The sequence below is a fragment of the Acinonyx jubatus genome, chromosome A2, assembly GCF_027475565.1.
Source record: "Acinonyx jubatus isolate Ajub_Pintada_27869175 chromosome A2, VMU_Ajub_asm_v1.0, whole genome shotgun sequence".
Taxonomy (NCBI): Eukaryota; Metazoa; Chordata; class Mammalia; order Carnivora; family Felidae; genus Acinonyx; species Acinonyx jubatus.
Genome location: NC_069383.1, coordinates 72,914,365 through 72,931,494, shown reverse-complemented (window position 1 = coordinate 72,931,494; position 17,130 = coordinate 72,914,365). Strand labels below are relative to the sequence as shown.

The 17,130-nt window shown below is 36.7% G+C and overlaps 1 long non-coding RNA gene across 1 annotated transcript in view; it reads left to right on the top strand.

Annotated features, from left to right (window-relative positions):
* The window catches only part of LOC113603032 (uncharacterized), a 165,401-nt gene that overhangs the window by 137,901 nt on the left and 10,370 nt on the right, over window positions 1-17,130 (top strand). The window contains exon 4 of the long non-coding RNA XR_008296843.1: window positions 15,883-16,005. This is a non-coding gene — a long non-coding RNA (uncharacterized LOC113603032). The remainder of the gene's footprint in view (window positions 1-15,882; window positions 16,006-17,130) is intronic.

The window sequence follows — 17,130 nt, the reverse complement described above, 5'->3', positions numbered from 1 at the left end:
ATGTACCACATCTGTACAGCAGCATTCCAGCAAGTAGGAAGTAGCAGGGACCAAATACTTTCTCCTGGAAGGGGAGGTACCTCAGCAGACTTTCTCTAATGAGTCTTTCCTCAGAACTGTGTTACATGCAATGCCCATCCCTATACCAATCATAGGTAAAGGGGAATGGAGTCAATGTGACTGACTGAAACCAGCCATAATTGATTTCCTGGGTCTGGGGACTAATGCCCAACATCTCTGAGCTCATCAGTAGATTTAACCTCTTGGAAAATCAGAAGTCTCAAGAAAAACCTCTTAGGAAAGAAAAGGGGATTAGAAAGTGCTATTGTGTAGGCCATGACCAGTATCTTCCACAAAGATATATTCTAAAGGAAAATTGCTGATCAAAAGTGTATATGGTACTGCACTTAAAATTTTGATACAAATTGCCAAATTACCTTCCAAAAATATTATGTCAAATAAATACTCCATTAACATGTATGATATGACTGATTTGCCCATGCTCAACAACCCAGGTCTTCTATATTTTTCTAAATCTTTGCTAATGTGATAGGCAGAAAGCAAACAAAGTGGATGGATGGATGGATGGATGGATGGATGGATGGATAGATAGATAGATAGAATCCCAATAGTTTATTTTGTGCATATTATTAGTAAAGTTGAGCATTTCTTAATGCATTTATTGACCATTTGAATTTCTTTTTCTGTGAGCTGCCTGTGTAATACTCTACCCATTATTCTAGTTGGTTGTTTTTCTTTTTTGCTTTAATCTTTTTAATATATTATAGGTATTAGCCCTTTTATAAATATACTTCTCAGTTTATCTCTTTCACCTTTATTTATGGCTTCTTTTTCCATTCATATGCTTTTAATCTGTGTAAAGTCAAATTTATTCATTCTTCCTTTTATATCCTAAATCTTAACAATATGCTAAGGAAGATCATCCTTGCTTCCAGATTGTAAAAATATTCTCTCCTTTCTTCTTGCAGGATTTGTGTGTATAAATGCTTTAACTACTTGGAATTTATTTTTCATTATACTGTTAGCTATCTAACCTATAATTTCCCAAGTTGTTATCCAATTTTAATGGTGATATTTGTTTTTTACATTTCTCATTAATCTTAATTGCCCTATAATTTAATTTGTAATGTATTAAATGCCCATGCACATGTACAGTTTCTGGGCCTTTTATTCCACTCATTGATCAATTTCTCTGTTTTCTGGGTCAGTATCACAGTTTTAATTACTGTAAACTTAGAGTATGTGTCAATAATTTGTAATGCAATCATCTATTCTTTTTTTCTCTATAGTTTCTGGGCACTTTTTTACATTTATTTCTCATGGTATATAATTGTTTAGATTTTCAAAATCAAAAGAAAGAACTGACTGCTTTAGTTATTGAAATTTCATTAAATGTTTATTTCAACTTGGGAAGCATATTCACAAATCTACATGTTCCTGTTTAGGAACATAATAGCATTAGAAAGTGTAGTGAGGATATTAGTGGAAAAGAATTGAATTCTGCCTAGGCAGAGTCAACCCTTTTCTCATTAAAGTACCAAAAAAACCCCAAAGTATTAGCTGAAACATTGGCACTGTGCCATATTCGGACCTCCCATAAGCTAATTTGGACCAGGTAAGAATCTTCTTTTTTCAGCTAGATCACTGTGAATGGCCTGGTAGCAAAGAAGAATCTGTTCTGTGTGTGCCACATGTCACCAGTCCCCTTCATCCTTTTATCCCACCATCTTTCTCTGTCCTCACCACCAACCTAACAAACTCCATATGCCAAAATTTGGCATTGCAGTGGGATGGAATGCCACACCCATCAGCATTAAAGAAAGAAGATCCAGAGATATACATAGAAAGAGAAAACATATCTGTCCCATCATTAAAAGAAATATTTAAAGCAAAGTCAGCTAAGGTGGTATGGAGAGAGTCCAATGAAAGAAAGAGAAATGGTCATACTTGATGAGGAAAAAAAACAATGGGGGCCACTCTGTGTTCTAAACAAAAATTGTAGACAAAGATTGAGTTTCGAGTTCTTCCAAAGGTCTATGTCTGGAAAAATGACCTAATCATTTGATTCCCACTAAAAGTGACCTAACATTTGATTCTTACTAACTATAGTAATAATTCCCCTGCATTTTAGTGTGTATGTGTCTGTGTGTGTACTTTTGTTTTTATATAAATGGAGTCACATTGTATATACTCTTCTGTGATTTGCTTTTTTACTTTTATCATTATGCTTTTGATATTTATTTATGTTGTAGAGAATAGAGTTAACGTTGTTCATTTTCCCTACTATAAAGTATTCTTTTATAAAAAGAAGACATCACAATTTATTTATTCTTTCTACTGTTGATAGGCATTTGAATTTATTTTCTTTTTGGGTTTTTTTTTTGCTATTACTAAAAAGACTGCCTTGAACATTCCTGCATACCTGTCCTGATAAACATACTCAAGAGTTTCTCTGGGACACATGTACGTGAGAGCGGAATTACTAGAAGCAGAGTATGTGCATATTGAATTTTTCCAGGTAGTGTTAGATGTTTTCCAGAGTAGTTGTGCTAAGTCACATGGCCACCAGTAATGCATTTATGTTCCTATCACTCCACATCCTTCCCAAAACATAATATTGTTTGAGTATTTTCATGTTTGTCATCAGATGGTATGAAATGATGTCTCTAATTAAGCATGTCTCTATTACCAAAAATGTTGAATACATCCTCACAATTATTGGCCTTTTGTGCTTCCTCTTTTTAAAAACTACCTCTTTGTGTCTTTTGCCTTTTTTTCATTTTCTGCTGTCTTCACTGAAATTTTTCTGATTTGTAGAAATTCTTTATATATTTGAATACTAATTCTTTTGGTTATAAGTGTTACCCAAAAAACTTCTCTCAATTTGTAGCTTGTCTTTTCAATATTTTCTTAGTGTTTTTGAGAAAAAGAAGTGTTTTATTTTCTGCTGGTAAAATTTATAAATCTTTGACTCCAAAAAAATGGCTTACAATTTTGAGTCTTACTCAAGAAATTCTTCCTTATTCTGAGGTCATAAAATTTTTCCCCTGTATTTAAGTTTTTGCCTTTTTATATTTAAGAACTTGATTCATTTAGAATTATTTTTTTGGGCAGAGAATGAGGTAGAAATCCATTTTAACTTTTGTCCACATGAATAACATTGGCCTGGCACTAGAGTTGACAGATTTTAGCAAGTAAAAAAATATGTAAGATAACCAGTTTAGTTTAAATTTCAGATAAAAATGAATAATGTTTTAGTATAAGTATGTCGCATGCAATATTTTAGACATGCATACTAAAAAAATTATTTGTTGTTTATCTGAAAATTAAATTTAACTGAGCCTTCTCTATTCTATCTGGCAGTCCTACTTGGTAACATTTAATGAATAATCTGTTCTTTATCTCTTGACCTGTAATGGCATTTCTGTCTTTTTTCAGATTTACATATATGTGTAGATCCTTCTGTATTCACTATTCTGTTCCAGTGTCTATATATTTCTTAATTACAGTAGCTTTGTAATAAGATTTTCTGTGTCTGCTGAAGTCCTCTGATCTGATTCTTCTTATTCAGAATTATTAACTAGTGCTTCCAGACCTATATTGGATAATTTTAGGAAAATTGGAAGTTTTTGCCTTGTTCTTTACTTTATTGGGACTGCTTATTAGTCACATGGCAGGTAGTCTTCTTGGTTGAGATATATAAATATATATCAGGCTAAGTAAATGTCCATCTAGTTCTATTTAATTTTTAAAATCAAGAATGAACATTAAAATTATTGAATTAACTTTCAGCATCTTTGGAGATTATTGTAAGAGTTTTCCCTTTCATCAATAGACATTATAATAATGAACTATAATTAGTTGAATTTTTATATATATATTTTTAATGTTTATTTCTGAGACAGAGACAGAGCATGAGAGGGGGAGGGACAGAGAGAGAGGGAGACACAGAATCTGAAACAGGCTTCAAGCTCTGAGCTGTCAGCACAGAGCCCGACATGGGGCTCGAACTCACGGACAACGAGATCATGACCTGAGCCGAAGTCGGACGCTTAACCGACTGAGCCACCCAGGCACCCTGAATTTTTATATTTAAATTGATCATAGTATTTTATTCTTAAATATGTTCCTGGATTTTGCTTGATAATTTATTTAGGATTTTCAAAATGCTATTTGTAACAGACTGGTCTTCATTTTTTCTTTTGAGATGTGTGTGTGTGCGTTTGTGTGTGCTCAAGTGATGGTGAGAGGGAAGAGGGGAGGGTGGGAGCAAAAGGAGACCTTAGCATGTATAACTTAAAAAAAATTGTGGGGTGCTTGGGTGGCTCAGTCGGTTAAGCATCTGACTTTTGATTTCGGCTCAGGTCATGATCTCACTGTTCGTGAATTTGAGCCCCACATCGGACTCTATGCTGACAGTGCAGAGCCTGCTTGGGATTCTCTCTCTGTCCCTCTCTGTCTGCCCCTTCCCCACTCACACTGTCTCTTTCTCTCTCAAAATAAATAAACTTTAAAAAAATTGTAAGTAAAGAATTTGTAATTAAAGAATAGAGCCCATCCTTGTCTCTCTCTCTTTCTCTCTCTCTCTCTCTCTCTCTCTCTCTCTCTCTTGCTCTCTCTCTGCGAGAGAGAGCAAGAGAGAGAGAGAGAGAGAGAGAGAGAACCATGCCTCTTTCCAGAATTCCCTAAGAAAGTTCTTCACAGCAGTTAGGACACATTTGACTTTATTCCAAATTCTCATTTTGCAAACAAAGAAGCTGAGTCCCAAAAAAGATTAAATGCTTGTCTGAGTTCACATACCTAGTCTCTCCTTGCTACCAGTATCTAAAAAATTGAAAGAGAATAGATCCTTGAGGGAAAGCTAGTGGGACTTTATTTAAGTTGGAGAAAGGAGACTGACTGGCCACTTCATTATAGTCTTCAAAATGATGAAGGGAATTCAAATAAGCCATGACAGGCTGTCCTTTTCAATGGTCTTTCTGGACAGGAGAAGTAAAATGGCTTTAATTAATTCAAGAGGGATTTGGGTCAGTAGTAAGAACTTCCTGAATGAACGAATTCCAAGACAATGGAAAGTGCTGCCAAAGGAAGCTGAGGAAGAGCTTTTTGTGAAGCTCATAAGGAAAGTGCAGGCTGTTGGTTTTCTGCAATGATTTCAGTACTAGGTTGAACCGGATGAAGTTGTTGCTATTCAAAATGTCTTTACATATAAAAACAGCAAATTCATCGACCTAGTACATGTAAGCAAGCAGGCAGGCTTAGCGCTAGAGGACATTTTGTCTTCATTTTAGCCTTTAATTTTACCTGATCTCTATAGAATGTGTAGGATAGGAAAAAAAAAACTTTTTTAAGAAGGTCAGGATTTAAAGGTTATGAAGATCCTTACCTAAATTAAACTCTTAGCATTAAACTGGTAATACAGGATTACCAGTATTCTTACTTGTACAACCAATCATTCAAGAACTGACAAATTATGTTTAAAATAAAATGTCGTTAGAATCCACTCCATGTTTTGGATGCTGAGTGTCCTTTTGATGCCAAGGTATCCCATCTGAATGAGATCTTCAGTAGTCAAAGACTTCAGGCCAGTGTCAGTTGTGATGATTCTGCTGGTGAAATGTGGTATAAATGCTAGTCAAATAGGTTATGTCTCTCCCTCATTTTTGGGTCACACACCATCAGTTATGCAGGAACTCTTCCCATGGCCAGTAGTAGGTTTGGTCATTATGTATAAATGACTGCTAAGATTTGATATTACTATATAAATTTTTCCAGCCCAGGGAAGTGGGTTGTTCAACTCTGTTGTTATTCCTCCTACATAGCTGTCCTCTGATCCAAAAAAAACTAGGTTCCTGAGAATGATGGAAACTGTTAAAAGAATCATACTGGACTTGCTGAAGGAATGGGGTTTCCTCTGAAAAAAATTGTGCAATATGCAATTAACTATTTGCCTAGAATGTGTACAAGTGAAAAGTACCAAGAATAAATTCCTTGATTTTATTTTCTTATCTTGATGGATATAACACATTTAAAAAGGGGCTAAAAGCCTATACAGCCCTGACATACAAACCAGAAACTCCACCTTTGCTATTTGCAATGGCCCTGAAGTCCTCAACAGTGGTACCACACTTCCCATAGGAATTCCCAGATACTCCCATCCATTATGTTCTTAGGCTTTTGGTGTCTTCACTACTCATTGTTATAACCCTGTAACTTAGCATTTAATCCTGTTAGGTGATATGTTTGTGTGTGTGCTTCTCAAATTCTTCCTCATGACAAACTCTTTCATGAGCTCAGGGACCTATACTTCTACACCTTTCTGAGTGAGGTGACCTTCAGCATAGAGAGTTTCATTTTCCATGCACCTCATTGCTTCATCTGTAAATGATTTGGAATTCCTACTCAACAGCATTCACAGCACCTATAGTCCCTTGCACAAGTTAGATGCTTAAACACTATTTGGTTGCTTGCCTTATTTTTTGTATCCAGGATGGTTTCTAGCACTCTTCTGGGCACTCATCATTCTTCTACCTCTACACACACATGCCAAACATGTTTTCAGATCTGTGTTCTCCATTCAGCCACTCAAGCTAGAAAACCTCAGTTTCAACCTTGACTCCCGTTTCTTCCCCACCACCCATCTCTGACGGTCACCAAAGCCTGCCAATAGTACTTCTTAGCTTTACATTTCTTAAGTATATATCCACTCTAGGCAACCTTTGGTGTCATTACCTCAGTTAGAGCATGATTTAAATGATATTGCAGCTTCCTTCAAAATGGCTACAATTCTCTCTGTAAAATACAAATTGTATAAGGTTACATTCCTGCTTAAAACCATGCCTTCTCATGGCATGCAAGCTTCTAAAGTGTCCTACCAGGCCCTCCAAGATCTGTCTTTGGCCCACTCTACTAACTCATTTCACACCTCTCTCCCACTTATGGTACACCACCCCCATACACACATTCCCCTCCTTGACTTTGCACAGGTGCCCCCTCTACCGGGACACTTTACCACCTCACTCATACCTTCTCTCTTTGCCTGGCTAACTGACTGGTTCTCTAAGACTGAACTCAGGCAAGCTCTTTCTGAACCTCTGTCTGCTTTACCTCAGTCTAGGTGAGATATACCTCTTCAGTGGTCCAATAATGCCCTGTGCATCTATCATTGTGTCATCCCTGACATCTGACATCTTTTGCCCTCATTTCTACCCCATTATCTAGTGCTGTCAGTTCAACCTCCAAAACACATTTCTGATCCATCCATGTCTTTCTCTCCCCACTGCTCATAAGTAATTTGAGCATCTTTCATCTCGCACCTGACTGCTCTGTGTTGGCCTCTCCGCTGGTCCTTCCAACTGCACTGGCCCCTCATCTACTGAGTAGGAACCAGAAGTATCTTTCCAGTCATATTTATATACCGTGTAGATCCTCTGTAGAGTCTTCATTGACTTTCCTCGACTGACAATAGTGTGGCCTCCCAGGCCCTGCAGATTCTGGCTCTGCCTTTCTCCAGCCTCAGCTCCCATTATTTTCACCCTCACTCACTAAGTTCCAGCCTTAGGATTCTCAAACCAGACAAGCTCATTCCTGCCCCTGGACCTTTGTGTCAAGCTAGTCCCTTTGCCCAGATCATTTACCCTTTGACTCTTTGTTTGTCCAGCTCCTACTCATCCATAAGGCCTCAGCCAAAATACCATTTCCTAAGAGATACTTTCCATGTCCCCAATCTCACTTAGATCCTCCTAATCTCACTCATAGTACCAGCTGTGTTCATTCATAAAAGTGATCACAGTTCTTAACTATATGTTTATTTGTTTAATGCCTCTCTTACCACACTGTGAGCTCTTTGAGAAGCAGAATCAGGCATGGGTTTTGTTTTGTTTTGTTTTGTTTTGTTTTGTTTTGATTCTAACCTCTGTATACCTGACACCTACCATAGGCAATAAAGAATGAATGAATGAATGAATTGCATTTACCATATTATTAAAAAATTATCTGTTAGTACCTGTCACATTGAATGTGACAGCATTCAGTGTCACATACAGAGTTCAATAAACTTTACAAAATAAATGCCCAACAGATGTACTGATTAAGAACTGAGCTATTGTGACTCCATATTTCTGAAATAAGCCTTAAATAATAGTTTCATTCATACTTTTAAGAGAGATGAAGACACAGGTTTCTGGAAAAGTCATCATAATATATTTTGTAAATTTCAAATTTCTAATTACATAAAGGACTTGCTGAAACATCTAGTCTACTCATCTGCTTCTAAAAGGACTTTATTGAGGCACCTGCCTGGCTCAGTCCATAGAGCATACGACTCTTGATCTCAGGGTTGTAAGTTCGAGTCCCACACTGGATGTAGAGATTACTTAAAAATAAAATCTTAGGGGCGCTTGGGTGACTCAGTCAGTTGAGCGTCCGACTTCAGCTCAGGTCATGATCTCACAGTCTGTGAGTTTGAGCCCCGCATCGGGCTCTGTGCTGATGGCTCAGAGCCTGGAGCCTGCTTCCGATTCTGTGCCTCCCGCTCTCTCTGCCCCTTCCCTGCTCATGCTTTGTCTCTCTCTGTCTCAAAAATAAATAATAAAAAACATTAAGAAAAAAAATTTTTTTTTAAATAATAAAATCTTAAAGGGACTTTACTAATATTATTTTAAGTGGACACCCATCTTTGGTATCCTGAAAGTCTATTATATTAAAGAAATTTTTCTCCATGTGCCTCTTCTGATCAACTACTTGTGTAAAAATTTTAAAAATTGTTGATTGTACATTTTTTTATGTTATTACTATATTTCATTATTATTTCAAACACTTTTTTGAAGCTCCAAAATGGTATACTTTTTAAAAAATAAACTCTATCTCCAGTGTGGGGCTCAAACTCAGAATCCCAAGATCAAGAGTTGTGTGCTCTACCAACTGAGCCAGCAGGTGCCCCTCCAAAATGGTGTACTTAAATCCAGATACTATTCCAGGGGCTGACCGAGGATTAAAATGTTAAAATTGGGTAGGGGTGGTGGGGGGGGAGGGGGGAAGGAATTGCCCCTAGAACTTATTACTGCAAAAGGGGAGAAAAATGATACATATTATATTAAGAGATTCTTAAAGCAATACACACAATTAAAGGCTGAATATGCAAACAAAATAAAAAAATCGCCATGATGTTTAACTTCATTGAGTTATGTGTCTTTCAGCAGCTGGAGTTAGAGTCCCCTCTGGATACAGTCATCTGGACCTGGAGTTGCAGTCTGCTTCCCAAAGAAGCATCCAATTTGTTCCTTTTCCTTCTACCCTCACATGTAGCTTATTAGTTCCACAATTATTCTCCTTGCCCTCAATTTGGGGAAATGTCTAAATAGTTGCTTAAACTCTTAAATATTTCATTGCATTTGAAAATCCAGTTCCACTTAAAAACCTTTGTTTTGTTTATCTATGGTATGCACATCTTTAAAATTTTTTTTTCAATAGAAATTGTCAGTTTCAAAGGCTCAAGAGTAAAGAATTTTATGTTTTTTTATCTTCCTTTAGACCTCTCTATTCAACTGAAAATAGAAACATTTTGAAATGCAATAATATTTAAGATTTCAAAATAACTGCCTCCAGAGCAGGAGAGCTTCCATTTCTAATTTTTCCTAAATCTTCACCTTGATAAAAGAGATTAGTCTTGGCTAAGAAGGGTGATATGGTCACATGCTGTATATAGATATTCTAAAACACTAAAGTTGTGATACTCAATATTATCAACTACTTGTTTTTTTAAGTAAAAATAATTTATTAATTAAAAAATCCATTTATTAATAACCTGTGCACATAAGGCTAAAATTAATTTTCCAATGAGATGACCAGATGATTGGTTTTATTATAAATTGTCTTTTTGTCTTTTTGTTTTAGAATGCAAGTGTATCTATAATCATTTAATCAGGAATGATGAAAATTGGTTTTGTTATTTTAAAGAGTTTCTATCTTTATTATATAAATTAGGAAGGAAAATAATAGGATCCTCAAGAGATAACTGGATAAAGGACATAATTCACAAATAATCTAGAATGGACCCAAAATTGTTATGTGCAAAATTGCTCTCCAGAGTGTTGGTTATAAAGTGAAAAACAGGAATGGTCTAAATAAAAAATTAAAATGTGGGAAATGGCTGACATAGAAAATATTATACAGCCATTTAAAATCATGTTTAGGGAAATTATTAATAATCTGGGAAGGATTTTGGGGTGCCTGGGTGGCTCAGTCGGTTAAGCGTCCGACTTCAGCTCAGGTCACGATCTCACGGTCCGTGAGTTCGGGCTCTGGGCTGATGGCTCAGAGCCTGGAGCCTGCTTCCGATTCTGTGTCTCCCTCTCTCTCTGCCCCTCCCCTGTTCATGCTCTGTCTCTCTCTGTCTCAAAAATAAATAAACGTTAAAAAAATTTTTTTAAATAAAAAGTAATCTGGGAAGGATTCTGTTATGTGAAAAAAAATGCAGTTATATGTCATTACATACAATACAATCACAACTTTCTCAAAAACATAAAAACAATGGATTATTATCCTGCCTTAAAAAAGAGGGGCGCCTGGGTGGCGCAGTCGGTTAAGCGTCCGACTTCAGCCAGGTCACGATCTCGCGGTTCGGGAGTTCGAGCCCCGCGTCAGGCTCTGGGCTGATGGCTCAGAGCCTGGAGCCTGTTTCCGATTCTGTGTCTCCCTCTCTCTCTGCCCCTCCCCCGTTCATGCTCTGTCTCTCTCTGTCCCAAAAATAAATAAACGTTGAAAAAAAAAATTAAAAAAAAAAAAAGAAAATTCTGATATATTCCACATGGATGAATTTTAAAGATTATGCTAAATCAAATGAGCCAGTCACAAAATACTGTATAAGTCTACTTACATAAGTTATCTAGAGTAGTCAAATTCATAGATATCGAAAATAAAGTGGAGGTTTCCAGGGGCTCAGGCAATGGGAAAGAACAGGGAGTTAATGTTTAATGAATGCAGAATTTCAGTTTGGGAAGGTGAAAAAAAAGCTCTAGAGGTGGATGATGGTGATAGTTGTAGAATAATATGAGTGTACCAATGCCATAGAACTGTACACTGAAAAATGGTTTAAATGGTAAATTATATGTTTTATATATAGTACCACAAAAAAGATGACCTATATGACCTTTAACTAGTTTCTCCTACTGTTAATGTCCTACAAAACCATAGTACAATGATTAAAACCAAAGAAAGAACATCAGTATAATACTATTAACCACACTGCAGACTTTATTTAAATCATATCAGTAGTGCCATTAATACTCTTTTTTTCTGTTTCAGGGTTTAGATCGGTAAGCCTTTTTATAACAAACAAAAAAAATGTAAATACTTTATAGAAGAACTTTCCATTTGGTTTCTTTAAATGATAGCCCCTATTATTATATTTTAAATATCTTCAAATTTTACCCCCCAAAAAAGTTTAGGAATTTATCTGTTGTATAAAACATGTTTTGTGCAATAGAATTACGGTTGATAGCTGAATAAAGGCAGCTGGCTTGGAGGACCATATCAGTTAAAATTAGGTTCCAACTAGAATTAAAATTAAAAAACAAAACTGGATTAAACTAGAATTAAAATTAACAAAACTAGGTTAAACAATATAGTTGTTTATTTCTCGGTTATATAGAAGTCCATAGGTATGTGGTCCAGAGGTGATATGGGAACTTCATGCTCTCAGGATGTCCATGTTGTTCTTGTTCTGCATGCATGGCTTCCATTCCCAAGACAATGATACATGATAGCTCCTGGAACTCCAGCCATTACATCCACATCCAGGCAGTAAAGAGGAAAGATGACAGAAACATTTCCCCTCTCCCATTAAGGACAATATCCAAAAGTTGTACATCCACTTTTATTCCACTGGCCAGAACTAAATTATGTGGGTACGTATAACCTATAAGGGAGGTTGGAGGTTATAATATGTATTCTGGGATGGTATGCCCCCACCAAAAAAACTGGGAGTTCAATTACCAAGGAAGGTTGATGATGTAGAAAAATATTTTAGAGGATAGGCAGTATGTAACATGAGGCATCCTTCATTCTGGGCATAGGCATAAACTGAAATCTGGAGAAAGAAAACAGGAAGCAAGAAATACTTTTCTACCTTGATCATTGGCAAACATGTTTTTTTCATTACAGAGGAGAAGTTAAGGTAAAATATGCTACTGCTCCTAATCTGATGGGTAGGGATGTCCTTGGACCCCATAGGAACTGCTGAATGGGAGTCAGTGAGATCCCTCTCTTCAGCTTCTTCAGCTTGCACACCCAACTCAGGACCTTTATTTCAGAAATCTTACTTCCCCTCAACTGGACCCCACCATTTGGGCCTTCCCCACCTCAATAGTCCCTCTTTACAAAAAGGCTAGAGCAGGTCTGGTTTCAAGAAATCAGATTTTCTAAAACAATTTGAGCTCCTCAACAAAACAGAATACAAAAGGACCATTAAATGTGTTATAACTATTAAAAGACGTAGGCGGATGTTCATTCTCTTTATCTGTATGAAGAATTACTCTTCCTGACATTGAGTCATGTTCACTTTTCCCAAGAGGGAATAAAATGTTCCCCATAAAAGCACAACCTTTTCTTTCCCAGTGCTCTGGACACATGCCAACATAACAGAAACAGCCAAATAAAGGGCTGTGATAAGCTCCTCAGGTGCCAGGGGAATGTTATCAGAGGAAATCATCTTCCTCCCTGTGACAAGACATGGATCCTCAGCATACTCACAAAAATATTGGGGCCCCCAAGGAATAGAAATTCATCAAATACTCAGTGGGGAATTGTGCACAAAACAGCAATGGAAACCAGTGGGAACACAATTTTATTAACTCCAAAAAGTTGTACCAATTGGGTTCTTAGGAATAGTCCCCAGATTGATATGCCTGGAGACAAAGGACTTTTAGTGACAAATTTGATAAAATGTGTGAGAAATACTGTCTTTATTTGCTTAAGATTACAATGTTAAATTTGGAGGAATGTTTTAGTCTGTAAAATACAGTCTTTATATCATCTATTGCACCACAACAAGGAATATTAGGGACACAAGTTGAATGCATTTGATGTGCAAAGAATTTTGAAATGCAACCTCTTTGATTTTATCTATAACCAAATAAGTCTTTGCTACATGCTGGATGGTAGGAAAGGAAAACAAATGTCTAATCTGGTTGAAGAGGCACAGTGTTTCTCCAGGAAGAAAGTTCAGTCTCAGATTTTTCTGTCTTTTCAGTCCTTTACTTTCATTCAAGATGGCATCCAAGGATGGAGCAAAAGGTTGTGGTTTGAGTTACCAGGTGGGGATACCAGATGGTTGGGTATAGTGTACTTCAGCATGTCTCATCTCTGAGGCAGCAACTTTTGTCCATCAGCCTAGTGCCTGCTCTGCTGGTTTGTGTGGCTAAAGTTTGTGGCTACTGTGATTCCAGGTCTGTACTTAATAACTGCTCCCAGGAGCACATTTGCACTGTTGGTAGGGTAGTAAATTGGCACAGCCACTATGGAAAACAGTATGGAGATCACTCAAAAAGTTAAAAATAGAACTACCATAAATCCATTAATCCTTATTCTGGATATATTTCCAAAGTAAATGAAAACAGGGTAAAAAATATATCTGCACTCCTGTGTTCACTGCAGCATTATACACAATAGCCAAGGTATGAAAACAACCCACGTGTCCATCAGTAGATAAATGGATAAACATACACACAATGGAATATTATTCAGCCATGAAAAAGAAGGAAATCCTGTCTTTGCGACAATATAGATGGATCTTGAGGGCATTATGCTAAATGAAATAAGTCAGAGAAAGACAGACCCTATATGATCTCACTTATATGTGAAATCTAAAAAAGTTTAACGCATAGAAGCAGAGTAGGAAAGTGGTTGCCAGGGCCTAGGAGTAAGAGAAATGGGGAGATGTTGGTCAAAGGGTACATAATTCAGGTACAAGATGAAGTTGTGGGGGTCTAAGGTAGAGCAGGGTGATAATACCATGGCTAATAATACCAGAATATAAACTTGAAAGTTGCTGAGAGAGTAGATCTTAAATGTTCTTACCACACACACACACACACACACACACACACACACACAGGTAATTATGTGGGATTATGGAGGTGTTAGCTAACACTGTGGTGGTAATAATTTTGTAATATATATCATTTGTATATATATTTATTTGTATATATATTACAGGTTATACACCTTAAATTTACACAATATTATATATCAATTATATCTCAATAAAACTGTAAAAATATAAAAGAACTGTTTCCAGCTTTCCAATAGAAATTTTCACACTGTGACCTAGAAATGAATAGAGCAACATTCTAGCTTGAGTTTCCTGGATCAGTTTCCTATAAAGCAAGAATTTTAGCCTGAGAACCACTCTGCACAAGGGAATATAAATATTTTCACAATAATACATCCATCTCTTGACTCTATAAATATCTCCTGTGTGAAGGATTTATTCACGAAAAAAAATGGCTGTTGAATGTTGCTATTCCAATTGAGTGAGTGGTTCATTCATTGGAGATCTAAGTGATGATCATAAATAGAAATATAGAATACTAACACTGGAAGGAACTCATCTCTGTTTTATAGTCTTGAGAAAACAGCCTAGGTTAAGCTAAGTGACTTACTTAAAGTCACCTAGTTAGTAATTGACAGAGCTGGAATCTGAATCTGGGACCTCTGAGTCTTATTACACCACAGAAGTTTAAAAGTACTTTTTTATTTACCTAATTACTAATTCACTACAAACTAAAATGGAGTCTGCATGTTTCTTATCAATAATTAAAATGTTAATATGCATATACTGTTACCTTTTTTGGAAGTTCAGTTGGGTTATGAATAGTCTTCATTAATATTAATTAATTAAAAGTCTTTAACTTTCTGGGGCACCTGCGTGACTCCCTTGGTTAAGCATCTGACTCTTGATTTTGGCTCAGGTCATGATCTCACACTTGATTAGATCAAGCTGCCTGACAGCATGGAGCCTGCTTGGGATTCTCTCTCTCTCCCTCTCTGTGCCCCTTCCCCACATGCACATGCACACACTCTCTCTCAAATCAACTTTAAATTTAAAAAAAAATTTTTTGTTAATGTTTATTTATCTTAGAGACAAAGCGTGAGTGGGGGAGGGGCAGAGAGAGAGAGAGAGAGACACACAGAATCTGAAGCAGGCTCCAGGCTTCAAGCTGTCAGCACAGAGCCCAACGTGGGGCTCAAACCCACCATCCCTGAGATCATGACCTGAGCCGAAGTTGGAGGCTTAACTGAATGAGCCACCCAGGCACCCCAATAGAAATAAACTTTAAAAAAAAAAAGTCTTGGGGCACCTGGGTGGCTCAGTTGGTTAAGTGTCCAACTTCGGCTCAGGTCATGATATCATGGTTCGTGAGTTCAAGCCCCGCATTGGGCTCTGTGCTGACTGCTTGGAGCCTGGAGCCTGCTTCAGATTCTGTGTTACCCCTCTCTCTCTCTGCTCCTCCCCCACTCATGTTCTGTCTCTTTCTCTCAAAGATGAATAAACATTTGAAAAAATTAATAAATATAAAGTATTTAACTTTCATACAAATATCTATTTTACAACCAAAACAGTTCTGAATCAATGTGAGCGACAGAACACTGGGATTTTCTCCTGGGTCTCAGTATTATGTCTTTGGAATGCTTTGTTTCAAGCAAGCATTTTTAATGACATCAAGTAAACTATTTCTAAGAGTTCTTTTACTCTTAAAAATTAGAAGAAGAAATACCCAAAGAAAGTATTTGGGTCAATTGGTAATTGACTAATTCCAAATCACAATTACACTGTATTTTATGTCTCCATATAGATCCAAGAACAGAACTACCTGACTCCAGCATGAAAATCCTCTTGAGAAACTCTCCTGCAGAGCTTGTCTCCCAGCCACGTCTACATATATGCCTCTGTGGATAGTACATTAATACTACTCACAATAGAAGGTATTGTTCTTTATAGTTAGTCAAATTAATTATTTGAGCACCCCAGGATGTACAACATGAAAGAATAGCTTTATAGATATTCAGGGCACTATATAATATGCCACGGTGAATTATTGACTCTAATGAGAACATCTTTAAAAGGCTGAACTCCCAGGGGTGCAGGATGAAGAATTGGGAGGAGGGGCTCGTACGTTAAATCAATAATTAGGAAGAAAGGAGGAAGACAGACAGATTGGGGCAGAGATTTCTGAAAATTGAACACTTGTCATCTGTGCATCTCCCTTGCTGATAATTCATTAAATGAAGATTAACTTCAGTAACTTATTGACCAACATGCCAATAAATCCTGAGCTATAACATCTGTGATGCAGGAAATGGACAAGCCTAGATACCTTGCCAAGGGAATGGACTAAGTGTGATGTGACTTAGAGAAATTCATGAGCATACTTAAACATTGTCCTAGTTATATGTGTTTCACATTTATATACTGTGCTACATATTATATTAGTTTGATAGGGGATATAAAAGAAGCAGGTAACATTCCTAAAGGTGTTAATAGTTTATCTAGACATGAACTATGCATATATATGGTTCACTCAAGAGGATTTACCCATATTTCTTGAGACACCACTATGATCATTTGCAACAAGGAATTGTATCCTTTACATCATCTTTGACTCTATCTCATGTTCACATTTTATCTAAGTAAACTTTCTTTAGAAACAGACTGTTTTCACTGTTGCCATACATGCTACCAAAAGAACAGAGATGGTATAAGTTTTTGTGCATCATGACAAATTTTTTTTAAAAAGTGTAATTATAGACTGCAGTGAAATTTTCGGAAGCACTTCTAGTCTTCTAGAATCACTTATGTATATTGTGTTAAAGGCTTTTCTGATGATAAATCAGATGTGGAAGAGTGATACTTTTAGACCACTTCTTAAAGAGGTTCAATTGGTTAAGGTCCTGGAACATGAGGAAAACCCCAATATTCAGCTCCTAAGAGAAATATGTATATTCTACACTACTCAGAAAAGTTGCAAAGATAACTATCATTTTGAGGTCTTAGGGAAATAAGGGAGGTAGTGTTAGAGAATCCTCCATTCTTCAATTTCTACGGTAGTG